Genomic DNA, 19,869 nt, shown 5'->3' on the forward strand with positions numbered 1-19,869 from the left:
ACTAACACCCCCCTGGTCCTCGAGATTACCAGTCCAGACCACTAGCTGCATGGCTAACTTAGCTAGCTAGCTAACGGCTGTTACAGTTAGCAGTAGTTAATGGTTATTTTGGTGACATGTTTGTTTTGAATTTGACAGGTCAACAATTCTTACAATATGCAACTTTAAATTGCTAATTGTAGCTGTCTGTGTTAAACGTATTGCAGTTTAAAGAAATAAGACAAGGCCAGATAGGCGGCAAATTCTGCAAAATACTTTTTATTTGTGCGGTGACTAAATTATAATGCCTCAGAGAAGAAAAATGCATTACTGAAGAGGACCAGAGCACTCTCCTTGTTAACGATCACTCACACATTCATTCTGTTTAGTATTTCAGCATGATTTTACAGATTAAGCAGCAATTTCTCAGACCAAATTTGCCTCATTGCATTGCTCAAAACTCTTATTTAAATCGTGTTTAGCTGTCATTGTGGACTGTACATCTGTGTTTTTCAGTTCAAGTTCAGATCTCTCTGACAAGAATACTTGATTGCGAGTTTGATCTACGAGCCAGATGCTACGGAGCCTTGTTGAAGCTGACCAGCATCTCCAAATATATGACTGTTTTATGGTTTAGACAATGTCTGTCATTAACTTTATTGTAGTGTGTGAGGAAAATACAGCCCCAATAAAAAGGGTAATGTTTCTCTGACACTATTAATGACGAGTATTTATGATCAGTCCATAGTTCAAATACAAGAGACAGTCTTTGTTGGGCTCCTTTTATTCTGCCACAGTTACTGTATTTGCTCTATAATTGCTCTGCTCCTCTTATCTTTTAAAATATGTACAAACCAGTAAATCGCTGCCAAATTACAGATTTAACTTAACATTTTACCTTAATTAAACCTTTAATGAGAATTTCTACTTCAGAACACACACAGTTATGGGTACATTACAGAAAGCAATAATACCAACATCCTACTTTTATTGTTTGATTTATTTATTTTGATGCCCCGCCATGTGTGAACATGAGAAAACCATCTTCCTCTTTGAGAAATGGACCCTGTTGGATCATCGGAAGATGATGAAGGCATCGCTGACAATAAACGGCTATATTTTATCTGTACGTTTGCAGTGAATGCCTGTTCAGAAGAGAGCAGAATTGCACTTGGCATTTGAAGCCTGTATGAGCCACAGTTGTTGAGCTAGAGCAGATGTTGGGGTGTTGTTCAAATGTCATGGTAGGTTAAATTTTTTTCTGTGACTATGTTGGAACAAGCAATCTAAACAAGCACTGGAGTGCATTATGCAATAGGAACTGCACCCTGTACTTGCGTGCATCAGAGAAGAATTAATCTGGTGGTGATGATAGTGTAGTTTTGTTACTGAGATAACTTCTATGTTAGTCACAGCCATTTGTCTTCAACTATGATTACCACACATAAACTAACCTTCAGCTGGTGTTTTCCCATAACGTGCACATTCGACCACAACGTGCTGCTCAAACTGGAATCAATCGCTGCAAATCACAGATTTTTGCAGTGACGCAAATGTACTGATGTACTGATGCATTGTACTTCACTCTGCAGTTATAATTTCTTGATTAAATTTCAGTACTTAAAATTGATTAATAACTGCCAGTTCTTGAAAGTAACTCAGTACGGAAGCCCATAGCGACTTTATAAAAATGATAATGTGAACTTGAAAATTGAAATGTAATTCCGCAACGGCATTGTTGTTTCCAAAGTTTCCATGTGGTATTTGAGTAAAAATAAAACTGAAAATGCAATAATTAAATTTGAATTATCATTACATACTTGTAGCTGTGGCTATAGTCACATAAAAACATGGAAAAGCTGTTTGAATTTGAATTTACACTTAATTTAGAATTAAGCTACGTCACAAAGGACAATATTGAAATGTAATAAGCAAAACAGCGCCCCCATCCTTCAGATTGTTCATTCAAAACACATGATACCCTTGGTATAGGTTGAATACCCAACAGTAGATGATCCAGCTAAAATCAGCTCCATCTTCACAAAATGCAATCTAAAAATGTTGACTACACATTAATGTCATATTATCAATGATTGAATGATATATGATAATGTCACACTGCCAGTCTGTCTGCAGCATGAATACCTTTAATTTTTTTGCTGATGTGCTTTGACTTAAATAACCTCTTGGAGGACTTTCACTTGCAATGTTTAATGTATTTCTAAATTGTGATATGACCTCTTACACTGCTGCCAGTTCTTTTGAAACCTTGCTATGTTAGCAACACCTGGCATTTAACAAACTGCATGGTTGTAGATGAATCTGCTAACAACACTTGTTGTATTGAGAAAAACGTTATCAGAATCAGACCTAGAATCAGAACATTTCAATAGCGTGTGAAAAGATAGTAGTTGTGTTTCCATTATGAAAAACATCATGGCCAACACCATAAAAGTAGAATCAGAATCAGAAACACTTTATTGATCCCTGAAGGGGACACTGAGTACATTTTACAGTTTCTCCCACTAGGACAGAAATATTGCACCATACGGAGATTATAAGAATATATGAATCGAGAAAGATAATGAGAGTAAGTACTAGAATATAAAGGTAAATATAAAAACAACATATATGCACATCTACAAGAAATAGAGATGTATGAAATGGGCCTCACTGCTCCAGTAATATTACACATGGTACTGCACAGAGCAAAGAGCCAACTATGTGTACATAGTGTGAATGAACACATTATATACAATCATGTACATTATTAACACATGTAAAATGTAGTACTTGTGCATTCTGATATTTTTTGCTAATTATCCTGTGTGGCCTGTCCTTTTCCAGGTCACCACGGTGGAGTGGAGGTTATGTGACTCAGGCACCACTTGATGATGCCCTGACCTGCTCAGTCATCCTCCTGGATCCACAATACTTCACAATATATATTTTCTGTAATTTACTTGTATCAGCTATTTTGTCTATTTGTAAACTGTGCTGTTGTTGTTCTGTCCTGTACACGTGACGTCTATTGCATGTTGGCCCGTCCTGGGACAGGGACCCCTCCTCTCCTCTGGCTTCTAAGGCCAGAGGATGTTGTTGTACCATTATTAAGTATGTATGTACTTTGCCAGTTGGTGATGTCGTACCTTATTTTGTGTCACATCATCATCTCCCACACAGACCTGCAACCAGTTAGTGATCATCACTGCAGTCCTGATAAATAATCTCATAACTGAATAACTTGTCTTCCCCATCTGAAGCCGTAGCGAGTGTCGTGAGAGCAAACGGTACAGTATCAACCTCTCACCAGATGTAGTTTGATGGATGCTCTGTGTACACCTCCTCGCCCCGACCTCAGGACAACATGTTTGTTTGGTTGTTGATCACACGCCTCAGTCTTTGTACCTAACTTCCCCCCTGACACCAAGATATATCACAGGTCCCACACACTGCTGCTACCTGCCAGGGACATTTCTATTCACTGCACTCGTGTTGGCTGCTTTTGTCCTTTCATGCAGCATTTTTTAGCGTTTTTTCATTTTCCAAAGTACCAGCTTCTGTTTTATCACTCTGTAGTTTGGGGTATTTATCACTGCTACGTATGGAGAACTCAGATTTAAATGCAATTAGCAGTTCATTTACATCAAATGAGGTAAAAAATAAAAAAAAAGTAACAATTAACGACACCTATAAAAAAGTCTTGGTTTGCTCTGATTTACCATACAATTATACAATCTGGGTCTTGATTGTAATTTTTTCTGACAAATGAGTGATATAACGACCCCCTGAAATAGAGGGGGATGACATCCTGGTGTGGACTAAAAGGCAGCACTTAGAACCACGATTAAATAATTAATACAGGTTTTATACCCATTTTACACCTCCAAATTATGGTTCGCCGTATATCTGAGACGCAGCGGCGGCAGAAGAGTACCATGTCAGCAAAAAAAATTTCATGTACAGTAAATCTTTGTGAGGGAAGAGCCAGTGGTTGCAAATCATGTGCGAGGTGAGGGACGACATGAATATAACCTTTCCCCCTTTTATTCTTATCAGGTGGCCCGGGTGAAAATACAGAGTACAGACCGAGACGCACGCTCACTTTCTTGTCTTTTGACCTTTGTATCTTTTTTTATTTGATCATATCCATAGAATTGCTGCTCTGATTGCACTCCAATTTGGATACAGAGGAAGTGATAGAAACAGTAGGTGGCACCATATCACAATGCTGCCTGTGTCAAGGTTCAGGCAAAAAGGAACTGCCAAGCCAGCAGGGTCTCCTTTCAGATAAATACACTTGATCCACTCATACTAACATAAAAATGACCTTTTTTCTGGGCTCAGTAAACCCACGTATGCCCAACTTGCACTTTGCACAAAGCAAATAACACACTATTAAAATAACCTCTCAACTAATGGCCATGTTGCTCCTGGTTCTCCTTTATTTTTTCCTGTGTCCTCTAGATGGCACCATGGTCCATGAAAAGATGGGCCTTTTATTTTTCAAATCATATCACCTTGTAAATGTCATACAATATTCCTCGACACTAAATTATTATTTCTCCCCTGTGTCACATGTCTGGCTACTTGATTATCTGCAATCATCTCAAAGCCTTAATTATATTTGTTTCTATTTGTTTCCCCTAATTAATGTAATTATGGGGAACACATTTTTATTATTGGCCTGTTAGCTGCTGCGTGGCAAAAGTGTACTATATTAAGGGGGCTGCTGCAGAAAAATGTTTTATTGAAGGCACTTACAAGAGATAATGATCACATTTCACATGTGTTTACCTCTTCGTATCATTCGTCACTCAAATATTTTCATGAACCTGATGATCCTCACAAAGCCTAGCCCTCACAGTCCGCAGGGCCCAGGGCGTTAAGCTTGACCTTGTCCTGAGAAGGCGTACACTCGGCTCCATGACTCCATTAGGGAAGCCTGCTTGCCTGCCACAACCTGGGCCTGTGCGGACGGACGTACGCAAGTGGAAACTCTGAGGAAATGGCAGATTCAGAGCAGGGAAACCAGGGAGTCAATTTAGTCACTGTCTACTACCTTTTCGCATGCAAGTACAAAGCCAATCTCACACGTCGGTGTTGACGAGAATCTCTCTCAGAGGAATTCAGGGAAAGAACAATTCCTAGCATCTGTTTCCTGTTCACTTGCATGGAGGAAATTGGGTGTAAATCACACCAAATATAAATAGAATCAGCATTCAATTTACAGAAGCTAAAGTTGGTTACAGTGGCCTTGGGCTGTGGATTTCTCTGATATGTGTATCTGCAGTGTGGGCTGAGAGCAAGCTTGTAACTGCATTAGATGAATAACAAGGCATTCATGTGCTTTTAAAACTGACAACATAACAAAGCAGGCATGTTGGACATGTTGTGCAAGATAACAGCACAGACAGTTAGACATCATGATTTTTTTAGAGACATTTCTAAATCTTCTCTTTGTTTACCTGAAGTGTTGCTGTTCTGATATAATCTGCACAAAGCAGAGATAATGATTTATGCTGGTTTTTGAGTCCATGATGCTTTTTTTTATGTGAATTAAAAATAATTCTCAGTCAGTGGTACGTTAAGTTCACCAGTACTCTGTTTACAAATCAGAGAACCTGATGAACACAAATGTATCTTATTTCTTCACATTTGGCTTATTGATTACTGAGTGATATTACATTGTTGTTGTTGTTGTTGTTGTTGTTTGTAATAACCTCCGGAAGACTAGAATTAATAAATGATTAAGATATAAACACATTATAGCCAATGAGTAAAGCTTAAGAGTAAAGCTTTCAGTAATATAGTCTGAGCATGCGTGTTTTCTCACTGTCTGTATTGCCGGTGTCAAGACTGCAGTAAACCTGATCCGTAGAGATCTAAGTATAGGCTTCCGTTTTGTCATGTTGAGTGTTAAAAAGACCTTCACATTTCTCTCTGTCTTGTTGGAACTGTCTCAGAGACATGTTGGATGAGTATTTGACTTTATGCAGCCATTAAAAAGCAATTAAAATGTATTTAAAAAGGTCTTAGGGAGGTAAAGTTGATATAAAAAAATGTCTATATGTATTAAAACAATGTTGAATTATTGAAATCCAGTTCTCTTTATGTAAGATTTTATTTCAGTGCAAAGTGTAACAGGTCACAAGACCACAGTTTAGTGAAGGGCATTCTGGGAGATGATACTCTGCTTTAATTGCTGTATACGCCTTACATCATGCCTCTTGATCTCACAGACAAAAACTAGCCTCTTGGCTAATTTTGGCACATTTACAGTAGTGTTCATTAATATGCACTGCCCCTGAGAATTAAAACTGAAATAAAAAAAATGATGGTTATCGAGGAAAAACGTGGCTCAGCACGAGGTAATTGTCTTTAATTCGTTTCATGTTTTTATATAATGTTTGTTGATGTGTCTTTACATGGACAGCGGTGATACATGTTTAGTGATTTTATTTGATTTCAGCACATTTCTGTTGCGCCGACGTGTTTGGGACTGTTCATCAGTGGACACTAGCTTGAGAGTCTTTAAAAGATGTATGATTTGCACTTCTTATGTCTTTTTCTTTTCTTGCAGTTGATGAAAGAGAGAGACACTTCAATAGACATCTGTATGACGCCTGGCTATTTTTTTCACTGGATCGGTAGGTGCACTAGTGTCTGTATAATTTGTATAAAGACACAATATTAACTTTTTCTGCAGGGAGCACTGTTACATTCCCTCCATGTTCGCTCTTGTGTCTTTTGCTTGAGCTCCTGAGGGAGTCAGCTACTGTTTTCATACATCTAAATCTATACAGTTTGCTTTTTATTATTGACTTTTTCTTTTAGTCTGATACATGGTGGCCATCACACCGTGTATTGATACTGTCAGAAAAGCCAGGACAAATCCTTTTTAAACGAGCTACAGGTCAGGATGGGCTCGGAGTACTCTTCTCCTTCGGCCGTATGTGGACACGTAATTGCAGGTTCCCTTCAAATGCTCTTAGGGAGCAATAAAGTGTGTTAGGTTGTTTGGTTTGTCAATCCCTCTCCAAATGAATAATGCAGTGATGGGATCTGAGGCGTTCGTGTGAACGTTGCAGCTATATTTAGAATGTGACCGTTTTGGTATTTTTTAAACCAGTGATTGTGACCTTCCCTCTCGCTTTTTTAGTAGGGGAAGAGAGAGAGGAGGAGTGATTATGCTAGGAAACAGTCCAATGCATTGGCCTATTGATGTCCGGAGAAGAGACGCAGATAGTGTGGTGTAATAAAAACCTTTATTTACAGCTCCTCAGCGGAGAGTAACAGAGGAGCGCTGTGTTTCCCTCTGGCACTAATTGACTGCCTGCAGCAGGAGAAACATAGACTCTCACCCCTCGCTGGCGCACTGCTCTCAGATGTAATAATAACCACTATGCTTTCTCTCAATGTACTTCCAAAGGCATCCTCCTCTCCCGCTATCATAAAAGAGTATTCATTTCGATAACACAGGGATTGTCTAATAAAATGAAGATTTGGGGAGGTCATTTTGTGTGCTGCCCTGCATGCCCCCCTCCTCTGTTTAAACATGATCCGTGCAGCTCCCGTGGCAGTGGTGTGCGGTCCATTCAGTGCATGTCCCTTCTTCCTGGGTGAGAAATAAGGGAGGGGAGGGCAGGTGTGGGAGGCGAGGGAAAACCATCTCTCCCTTTCCCCTAATTTTTGTGTACGGGCAACAAACGACCACAAAAGTGCTGCTTTCACAGTTTTCAGTGGCCCGACGTTGAGCTCCCAGCAGAACGAGACAAAGGAATGGCGGGGATGATGAAGTCCCGAGCAGTGCAGGGCAGGTGTTTCCTCTGTCTCCTGGGAGCCGGGGAGTACACCTGCCCACTACTAACCCACTGTGATGGATCGATGAGGCAGTAACTGACTCAGCACTCCAAGAGCTCTACCTGGGATTAGAGCACAGAGGACCTGATTGAAACACACTGTCATCCCACAAACAATAACACGCATCCATCTTGGAGGGCCGGCTCCTTTACCCTCCCCTGTGCTTTACCATCGCTGACAATGATTGCACCGCTGATGATGAGAGGAGCAATCTATTGGATGAGAGGCAACGGCTAAATTTCTGCCGACATGATGTCTAATGGCACCACTTGGATACTGTAAACACTATCTGCATCGCTACGAAGCAGCTGAATTATGACCTCCGCACCTGGCGATCCAGTGCTGGTTTACAGACGTGAATACACACTCCACACACAAAACCTTAAAACTGTGACACGCGCATACACAGAAACGCTGCTATGTGCACGGGGCAGTCAGATAAACACATTCCTGCAATGTTTTGAATTTGACGATGCTGCATTTAAAAAGAAGTATAACCATAAGGCCGGCATGGTCCCAGGAGTCGATGACTAATGTAGTATAATAGCCAGTGCTGGCATGGGTCATTTTGCAAGTCGACCCAGGCAAATCCTCAACGGCCTTTTATCCAGTTAGTCTGCAACAGCGGCTAATGAGTAAAAGGAATTGAAATGAACAATTTGATAGAAACAAACAAACACAGCAATCCTACATGTAGCCACATATCCCCGGATTGAAATGTGATACCTTTGTATTTACATTAAGCACATAATATAAACTTGCGTTTGGTGAATTGATCTTAATCAGTCCTCTTGATCCTGATTTAAATGTAGTTTATTTTGTGTAAGTAGATGATGACTGAAAGGGGCCTTAAGTAGTTTTTGAGAAGAAATTAAAACTTCAAAATTGTAATATCTACAGTCGTAATGCGGTAATAATACAAACTCAGAAATATTTATTGTTTCCATAACTGGATAAACCAGCTGTACTCAGAGGAAAATAAGGTCCACAGAACACTGTTTGAAGCTAGAAAGGTGGCAGGGTCCGCCACATATAAACAAAGTAAAACAGTATGACACTGTGTTGTCCTTTAAGGTCAGTTTGTTTATTCAGTCACGAAAAGAAAAGTTTGTCTATTTAGTTTGTTTAGGCATAAAAAAGAAAAATGCTAGTCAATGAAGATTTCTCTTCTGGTCAAAATGTATTCACCAAAACTGTTGTAGTGCACCTTTAATTTTTACATATTTCAGTGCCTTCATGGCAGGGAATCCTTTGTGTTTGATGCTGATTGTGATAGATGTAAAATAACATGGAAGCTTTGAAAAATAAAAATAAATGACATGCAATGCTTAGACACAACTTTGGAGGGAGCCTTAAGCATGAGTTTGAGCCTCATCTGAAAGCAGACGGCGCCATTCAGCCCTTTCTCTTCTTAAGCAAATATTTATGGAACAAAGAACCAGGAAATTATAGTTGTCCCTCTAAATACTAGTTTGATGTGTGCGGAAGAGAAACATTTTGCATTCTAATGGGATATGACTGTTTAAATATTCCATGACATTTAAATGTTGATTTAATAAAGTGGAAGGCACAGGGGAAGATTTTCTTGCATCTTTTTAAGTGTATCAGGCCAACCATGGTGATTCAGCAAACAACTTTTCACCTGCATTGATTAAAATGCAACAGCAAATACTGTATAAAAGTGGTGCTATCACGGCTGGACGACAGAGTAAATGTTTAGAGAGGGAGACTCGGTTTCATCTGGCCGTGGCATCAGAATATCGGGCTGCACTTTGCTGTAGCTGGCCGCGCTTCCTTATCTTGTCCTGTTCTGCTTATCTGGCCTGTGTACAGAGTTGGGTTCTGTAATGAGCGTCACGCCTACACCTCTCCCCATGTGGACGGACCGACCGCTGTCCCACACATCCGTCCACACATGCGCCAAGCGGAGGAAGGGCGCGGGGTGTGTAGTGCTCTGTGTGCCACACACACTCAGACAAACACCTGTGTATCTCCCCGCACATGTGCCCACCACATGCACGTATCAAGCTGCGGCGTGTGGTCAGAATGTGGGACCCTGGTCCAGGTGGCACTGACAGATTTAGAGGATGTTGTGGACGGAGGTGGACAGAGGCTGGCCTATGCAGGATATGTGTGACATGTAACATGCAGCGGTGGCGTGGAGTGATGACATCCTCTGTTTAATGAGCGGAGTCAACACGGCCCATGTTAAAGTGAGCTGCCCGCCGCGGAGAGCTGTAAATCTGCCTGCTATCACTGCTGCCCCACTAATACAGGAAGTATTATCTAATAAGTGCAGCTAGGAGGACTAATTTCAATAGAGCTGATACCCCCCACGAGCAGAGAGGAGAGGGTAACCCAGTTAGAAACTTTTAGCAAGTATGGAGTTAGTTTAATGGGACAGGCCGTGACCAGCCACTTCTACTGTCTTATGTGGAGGTTAGTAAAATCAAACATGGTGCCAGACAAATCCCAGACGCCTGGTCGTCCTGCCCCTGCTGCCTTTCGCTCTGCAACATTCCTGGGCCGAGCTGGAGCTCTAAAGGACCTCTGTGTCAGTGCCCCTGTTCTGGCCTGCCCTTCAGCTCTGATTTGTAGAGTGCCGGTGTCAAAGGGGACTACTTTGTAGCTGGTGTGCTCTGCTTACCTGTTCCCCCACAGCAGAGGCAGTAAATGTCACTCTATGACACTCTCTGGACTATCTCAGCCCGACCATTAGAATGCTCTGGGATAGATACGCAAACACAGCCAGAAAATCAAACGTTAAGGAAGGTGTTAACAAAACCCATCCATGTGTTTGTAGCTTAAAAAAGCTCTGGAGTTTAAAAGGCAGCGATAGCCATTTTCTCGGTGGATGTCTGGCATTTGTCTACAGCTGTAATGCAATTGTGTTTCAGAGTTTTCCTCCACTGAGCGGGGGGTAATTGCTGACTAGTCTTTTAACCTTATTAAATCATCCAGAGGCAGTGTTGGAGTGAAGATGGAGTTGATGATACTGCACCTCTCGTGCTTTTAGGAAAAGGAAAGATGCTGACTGCACCTCATCCAGGGGATTATACGCCGAATTCAAGCAAAACTGCTACAGCTAATTAGAGGGAAAGGGAAGCACTGTGACAATCACCATGGGATGAACCTCAGGCAGTGCTGCTGGTTTTATTTCCACTGCATTTTTCACTTTTTCCACGCAAGTTAACTTGGCAGAGCATTATTGTTCTTGGTTATTATGTTTACTACACTTTCATTTGCTGTCATTAAAATTTATACGTCCCCTCATGCAAAGCGATCGTCAGATTTTTACGGTCGCATATCCATTGACAGCCATTATTCTATCACTGTGATGTGTGTTCATAAAAACACACATACGCGGGTTTGATCGCTCGTGGCCATTTCTCAAAGCTTTTGACATTCACAATATGGATGCTGAAACTCCGAGGAGGTTTGGGTCTGAGCTTAATTAGATCCTGTGGAGCTAAATCAAATCAGTCTAAACGAGAGCAGCAAGCCAAACCCTCCCCATGCAAACGGGTGTCTGTTGTCTGCGCCGTGTGATTGCCATCTGAACAGGACTTTGGAGGTTGTAGGTTTCGAAGGAAAGCCACCTCTCCGCGTCGTCTTCGCCCTCTCCTCCTGCCTCTCATGCGTCTTTGTTTGGTCGTCAAGGAAAGAGGGAGTGAGAAGGGTGGAGGTGGAGAGTTTTTTCGCCTCTCACTCCTCCTCCTACCCCTCCCAAACCCCCCCCCCACCCCCCCCCCCCCCCCACCCCACCCCCCTTGCTCACACTGCTTAACCTTGACAAGTCAATATGATACAGATGCAATTTGCTTATCTCCTCCTGACATTACCACTGTTCTCCCTGCTGCGGGGGCATGGGGCCTGCGCCATTAGCATAGCTTACAAACACATCACTCTCTCTCCGCGGAGCCACGCTCATCTATGGATGCTCACCTACTGTACGAGAAATCACAATAAATGATCTTAAAAAGCAAAACTATACCATTTTTTTTTCAATCCTTTTTAAAATATGAGTCTTACCTGACTTAGGTGACACTGTCTTTTTTCCTCATCATTTTCTGGCTACCTGACAATCACACGGTCAACCTACTCCAGAGTCAAATGTGGTGTGCAGATATATACCTGTGTGTGTCAGGCCGGTGAACTGAGCCCCTCAGCATCTGGCTGGCGCTCCCTGGCCAGAGAAACAGTCAGCTCCCTGGTCTCCAGCTGCAGGGTGGCTCCAACCCAGCTCCATTAGTCACCAGACCCTGGACACCTCTCGCTCATCCCACCACATAAGGTAGCGTAATTGATACCCATCAGCCACGGCGATAATCTCCTTGGTGGGAAGCGGTGCGGGTGTGGGATGCGCACCTCATGTTTGGTTAAGAAGGTGCCGAGCAGGGTCCAGGACTCCGGGCCTGTCCCTTTGCCATCACTCCACTTGAAGGTGAGATGATTTAGGGGCCTGGGAGAAAGTTAATTTCTCTTGATCATTGTGTGCAACCTGGAGCCTTAATGGCGGGCGTAATTAATTCTGCTGATGTTAATCACCAGGGCTGGTCCCCACAATTATCAGCCCTGTGCAGATGGGGCGCGGCGCAGACATGAAAAATTAGGAAAATGAATCTGTAATGGGGTGGCAGATCTAATCTGCGTCAGAGAAAACAAAGTTAGGAAGAGCAAAGAGCCCCAGGATTCCAGGTGAAAGCCACCAATACCGACAAACCTGTGTGGCAGAGCTGAAAAATGTTGCCGTGTCCAAAGTGTTTGGTAATTACTGGGGCATTGAATTGTTCTATTGTTAATTCATCACGGTAGCAGAGGTTAAGTTCAACATCTCCTTCCTGGGCTACGGGTTGCGAGAGGAGGGGAAGCAGCAGTGGTCACATGCTTCTGGAGTCACTGTAAGGTTAATCAGGTTCTACTCTCAGTTGTGTGGGCTTTGCAATCAACCTCCACAGGGGGAAAAAAAAAAAAATGAAGCACGCTCCACCAATGAATGAATGAAAGACTGATCTGCTGTGCTGATATGCACAGGCGCTTATATTCACTGTATGCAGGCTGAAATACAGTCACGCATGTCCGGACACGCACATAGACCCTGTCCCAAATGAATGCGCACACACACTCTCAGACACACATAGTTGATTGTTTCAATCATGGGTCCTACTGATGGAAGAATTACTAAAGCATTAGTGGTCAAAGGACAGATACTCCCAGAGGACGTTTCCTCTGCCAACGTCAAACAAAATTAAGCAAAATACAACTGATTAATTGAAATAGCAGAGAAGCCATTTTTCAAGCCCTTACTTGGCTCTGGCAGTTGGGCATGCCGTCATTCCTATTTGGTCTGCTTAATTAGTCTTCTACCTATTTTGTCTTTAATAAGGCATGCCATAGGTTCTTAGAAAATCTAGGGGGTTAGAGCGAATCATTATTCATCATCACTGTTGTTAGAATGGTGAAAAGCGAGCAATAGACTGAACTGCTGGCTATGATTTAGTTAAAGTGTGTTATTAATGAGTTGAGTAACTAGCCCTGTTACATTGTTGTTACTCGCACAATCACTGCTTCTCCTTTGAATATCAAACCAATTTAAATATCACACTTAATGGTAAGGAGGAACAAATCTAATGGACTACTCCATGATTAGAGTAATGCTATCCATTTCCTGTGTTGTCATTTATTACAGAGCAGCAGACACCTTTCCAACAGCACAACCGGCCACCTCCGGACCGTCGAGGTATTTAGTTGTAATTACAGTTGTGATCAATGCACACATATTGACAATATTGCTCTTAAAGTTTTTTCTCCAATATACATCAAAGGTCAAAAGCTCATTTTCTTGTAATTGCTCACGGGGGGGGGGGGTCGAATGCAATTCTTGAGGTGAACCTCAATAAACAATAATAGATGGAGCAGCTGGCTGTTCATTGTTCTGCGGTCAGACGTTCCACAGCAGCGGTGACCAGGTGTTTACACAGGGCGCCGCCACACAGCCTCGCGGCAAGGGGAAGGACATAAACAGCATTTAAAGGAGCCCCGCAAAGGTCTCAGATCACGGAAGACACACACACACACACACACACACACACACACACACACATACAAACACAGACAATCCAGACTGAAATGAATATTACATTGTCATCATTGTCTGATGTCCTTGAAGGGCTCAGAAAATACCTTTACATGCACTAAGAGTGTTTGTAAGTGCACATAGAGGATTCCTCTGGGTGGGAGGACACCGTGATTGAGATTAGTATAGTCATAATTCCAGGGGATTATATGCTAATGCACTCTTGCCTGTTTGTGTGAGAAAATTGCATTGTGGTTATTAGCGTGACACCAGAGCTCCGAGTTGCTGCCTGGCAAACGTCCTCATCGGCTCTCGGATGCCCTCCAAGGATTTACATTTTTATTACAATGCGAGAGAGAAGAACCAAAGTGATATAACGCCGCCGCATGCACACAGCGAACGTCCTCAACTTGAGAGATTTAATTGAATGTATTCAAATGTGATTCATTGAACAATTACACTCTCATTCTGCGAGCACATAGTGCAATTGTTTTGCCTATACCGGGCTCTCCTCCCCTTTCCTCATCCTCTTGCTAACACTCCCACTCCCTTTAAATTAGAAATCGGACTGGCCTTTGTAGGAGACACTGAGGGGGAATCAATAGGTGCATTAATTACAGCAATTCATTACCCAAATAAACATGGGACTCAACCTTTGCTGGATACAAATTCGGGGGACGTTAAGTGTTTGGCTGGAGACAAAGGCCTGGACCGGGAATCCCTATTGCATTAATCTGAGGGATCAAACTCCGCTGAGTGCCAGCGCTCCTCCTGGGAGTGTCCGGCCTGGGATCAATCCCCACGCGCAGGCAGTGAGTTATGGCTACCGAATACAAACGTGGTCATGTGACATGGCACCAACACTGCTCTGCTGTTGCTGTGTTCTCTCTCGTCTCTCTCTGGCACTTAATGGGAGTCCTGCTGGCCCACAATGCAGCGGGCTAACAGGGCAGGCTCCCACTCCCCAGATCCCTCAGCCTCCCTGCCCATTCAGGGTCTGGTCTCCTGCATACGGGGCCGCAGAGACTCCTGAAGGCTCCTGGCAGAGGACGAAGGTAAAGGACATCCCTCTCCCTCACTGTCATCTCTACAGCGTGTGCCTATTTGTGAATTATATCTCCAACGGTGGCCATAATAAAACATGATAATGATGGATCACACCGATAAATTACTGTTGAGTGGATTGTTAGGTCAGATGTGTTAGTGTGTGTGTGAGCTGCGGCGAATGTGTGAAAGCCCCGAACACCCAGGAAAGTATGAATACCCCCCTGAGCAATGTAAACACACATACAGGCAAATAAAGCATGCTGGTAAACAACACATGTATGCACACCGGGCAATATGCTGTGGAAACTGTCGATTTTACACAGCAAACACTGTCGTTCCACTTTTTTTATATTCGCCATCAGTTATGAGTGAGAAAAAACATCCTGAAGTCATCACGTACTTAGTTTGTGGGGATTTTTAATTACGTTTTTTTCTCAGTGTGAGTTTTATAAAAGGTTGTCCAAGAATGTCCTAGGAAAAATATATTCATATCCAGTGTTGTGGTAATTGTGTCTTATATGAAGTGCAATGAGGTAATTTTGACTAGAAATTTGATAAATATACTGGGTAAGATTTCAAATCATAGCAAAGCATAACTGGTTCTACTGCATATATGCAGTGCTTCTCAGGAAGCCAGCTAGGCTAGCTGACAGGCTAACCAAAAACACCTGTGTGATTATCTATGATCAAAAATACTAAAAACATTATATACAAAAACAAACATCAAGCTATTAACAATACATTTAACTTTTTTTAACTATGATATGGATGAAAAAGCACTAAGGTGAGAGTAGACATATTCTGTAGAGTTCGCGCTAGCAGCAAAAGGACAGGCAGTTATACGTCACGCTACGTGCAAGAGGAGAATACATCTATTGTGCCTCAAACTATTTAATGACAGCATTCTATTTTATTTATGCTCACAAATGGATTTCCACGCTATGAAACTGTATATTTATCTCACCACAAAATTGCAAATTTGCCAACAACATCCTCTGACCTTACACTCTCAGTTTGGATCCAAACTCAACAAAAACTCATTATCATGGTTAGAAAAAAAAGAAAAGAGAAGAGAAAAGAGAGACAACTCTGAGCATCAGCAGCAGGAGAGAAATCTTTCCTTCAGGACAGGCAGACAAGGCCAGATGTTGTACACATGAAATTAAAGAGGAATGGCAGAAGGTGAAATTCCAAAATGGAGAAAAAGAATGACATTTCTCGTCAAGAAATGCTTTCATCTATAAAGAAAATGCATGTTGAGCCACACCACTGTATATCAAGACAGTTCATTGATAACAAGCTGAATAATGTGTAAAAATGAAGACCGATTCCTAAATATAACCCAAATCCTACAGGATCATATACGGATTGCATGCTATTCCTCTGCAGCAGATCACAGTGTGCACATCTGGGCCTGACATGTTGCAGATGTTGTACGTGTATGTTTTTTGCCATCATAAATACTGGCCCAGTTTATCAAACCTGGGTACACTTTGGTCACAAACTCATGCCAGATGAACTCACTGGGTACACAGTTACGGTCTCACCTGACCTGCTTGTTTAATGCGGACTGACATTTCACTGGCCCCAAATTTCCAGCAACCCTGAGATGATATCTGACCTGACCCACTTTTCAGCTCCTCCACCGCCGTCCTCTCAGCGCAGAACTTTGAGAACTCATAAGGTCATCAGTGTTGCGCTCTGTGTGCAGATAATAAATGTAGCTTTTCCTTGAAGATGTCACGCTAAGTCATACAAATGCATGCCTGGGAATAATTGGGATTTAGTAGTTTTCATTTATTGTGAATATCCAAACACTGTTAAAGCCTCAAATCGTCCACTTACACCTTTTAACACTTAAAGCTAAAAGGTGATTAGTTTTTCATAAAAGTCCATTTGAGTTGGCCACCATCCAAAAGTGTTACTAATTAAAAATCAATCTGTGGGCCATTAGCGCGAAGGTGTGTGCCAAGGTTGTGTGTATCAGAGGATCATTTGTAATGAGGCTAGCTTTGGATCTGGTGCAGGGAGGGAAGGAGGGATGGGAGTGAGGGAAGGTACAGATCTGAGATAATCTGGGGACCTGCTGTTGCTCAACTTAACAATTGATACTATGTGTAAAGATGCTGAACTTGTAGTCTTCACTAATTGATCCACTTACCCTCATCGGGAGAAAGCAGAGAAATAAATGTGGGTGTTCATTGCATGCGAGGGACTCCATAGATAACTATTAAAGCTGGATTTGTTGCCCTGATTCTGATGGCTACGGAAGGGATTGCAGAGCAGGAAGGCATTTGTCTGCTTTAGCAGGAGTGGTGTTAGATGTTTATGTGATAAATGTTAGCTAACTCAGACCAGCACCTTGGGAGCAGCAACCTGGAGCCCAGGACTCTGGAACTTATTAAAGTTGCAGGGGTGTATTTCATAGCACCTCTCTAAAATCTGCCCAATTACAGAGGTGTAGCCGGTACTGATGCCTACCAATTTGGCCCTTAAGTCCAAACTGTAAAGCACCACCATTTTTTGTCAAAGTGGACAGGACAACAGCTCAGTTTACTGCTGTTATATTGAATAAATGTTTTAACAGAACCGATAGCATAAGGGGCTGTGCAGGATATGAGCCCTGCTTTAATGTCATATAATGCCAAATAAAAAGGGTCTACACATGTATGTTGGTGGCCAATTTCTATTCCCTCAACGTTCTTTATGGTAGAGCAGCAGCTAATGTGGCATAAAACTCTGCCCTCTAGATCATCTGTGGTAGTAAAAAGAAGCCTTGACTGTATTATAGGAATAATTGTTGAAATTACTTTGAAGGTGGTTGGTTTAACTGCTCTTTACATTTATGCGCATGGCGTCTTGCGGGTTTTGTTTCAAAGAGTCAGTAAGCCCCAGGATTGGGTTGCACTGGCTAAGTCTAAGTTTTGTGTGTATAGTCCTTTTATAAGTTAATGACTACCACAGGTAAGCTAGACTAGTGACATACTAAATCTGGTTACAAATGTGTAAATCAGATGTTGTACCAATTTGTAGTGTTAAAAATAAGATAGGTATAAAAAATTTAACCAGACAATCCTTTGTAAATTCAGGTATGAGTATATTTTTGCTTATGTTTGCCACATGGAAAAATATGTGTTTATACATGTAGTTTAGTGAGAGCTTTAACATTAACATAGGCTGCATTTTGTAAATCAAATACAACTGTAATACATATGGGAAATATTACATATTTTACATCATTATTAAACACTTTTCAATTAAGAGGTCAGGTCAGATACTGGACAACTGTGTATTGACCATATAATTAGGCTACCTCTCATAGTTTTGAGTCTTAACTGGTTTTACATTAGCAAGGTAACGTTAGCTTTGCCAATTGGTCCAGTTAGCTGACAGTTACAACTGGCAGTTTGTATGTGTGATAGTTTAGTAACAACTAATCTATATCAACTTTATAAACTAACTTGTCAACTCATTATAATTACAACTGGTAAGTAGAAAAAGTGTATTTGTGGCATCCATTCCGTTTAGAGTGAGAAGGACATATCTGATTAGGCCAAGCTATAAGTATTTTGTTTGGTCATTTATGCTAACACTGGAGGGAAACCATTTTGTAATTTGAGGTCAGTGTGAAATATAGTACTGTACAACTGTAGTCTTTATCAACCATACTCATATTTATACGAACTGGTCTGTCAACCCTTTTTTTATTACATATGGTAAAAAGACAATGTGTGTTTGTGGCATTCAGTTGAGAGTGAGATGGAGATATCTGAATAGGCTAATCTGACCATCATTATTTGGTAATTTGAGGACAACTGTGTTAATTATGTGAAATATAATTTAACAAAAGTTTAAATCATTATTAAACACTATTGTACGTGTGAGGTAAACTGCACAATTGTGTACCAACCATATTTGATATTACCTCCTTACCCTCCTAGTTTTGAATCTAAACTAATTTGTATTTTGGCCAAGTTGGACCAGTTGGCTGCAACAGCATGTGTTCGTAGCCACGTTTAGTTATTTAGTAACAATCTTGATGTACAAACTAGTTTGTATGCCACAAACTGTTTTAATTTAAGTGACCTGTAAGCCCTTTCTTAGTGATCACTTCATGTTATAGCCTTCCTAATTTAAGTTTTAGCCTAAGAACAGCTGGCGGCTCAGTTTCTACTACTTTGAGGGAAATACATTTATTTTCTGAGAGTGCATTTGCATGTGGCTGCCAGGCAAAGGAAGAAAGAGAGAGAGAGATAGAGCAAAAAAAAGAAGAGTGGCAGTGAATGTGAGAGAACAAGATAGATTTTGGTGTGTGTATGTGTGTGTGTGTGTGTGTGTGTGCGTGCGTGTGCGTGTGCGTGCGTGTGTGTGTGTGTGTGTGTGTGTCAGAGAGAAAGAAAGAGAGGGAGCGGTGTTGCGTGCTTTTGATAATACATGAGTCTTGAGAGCGATCCGTGGCTGTTGTGACAGAGGAAGCTCAAGGAGAGCTCAATAACAGAGCTGTCAATGTATTCCCTATTTGAGTGTATTTTTAGTGCAGGCATCATGGGCCTCATGCATATTTCAATAGATCTTTTGTATATTAGGTGCGAGGGCACACACAAACTGGAGTGAGGACTAGCACAACATGACTCCAAGAAATATGGGCTTGATTCTTAGATTTGACAGAACAGCTCAGAGTGGCTCCAGATAGGTTGGGCTTGACTTTCAGTGGATGGGCTAGGAAGACCTTCATTGATTGCATTTTGAGACAACAAAGAGATGACATTGAACCTACTATAAGGAATGGGACAAAAAGAAAAGCTTTGCAACATATTAAACTATTCAATGTAATAACACCACACAAAACAGAAGAAAATTAATAGATGTCTTGGCAGGCAGGCAGACTCACATGAGCACACGCA

Source organism: Sparus aurata, chromosome 9, assembly GCF_900880675.1.
Source record: "Sparus aurata chromosome 9, fSpaAur1.1, whole genome shotgun sequence".
In the NCBI taxonomy this organism is placed as follows: Eukaryota; Metazoa; Chordata; class Actinopteri; order Spariformes; family Sparidae; genus Sparus; species Sparus aurata.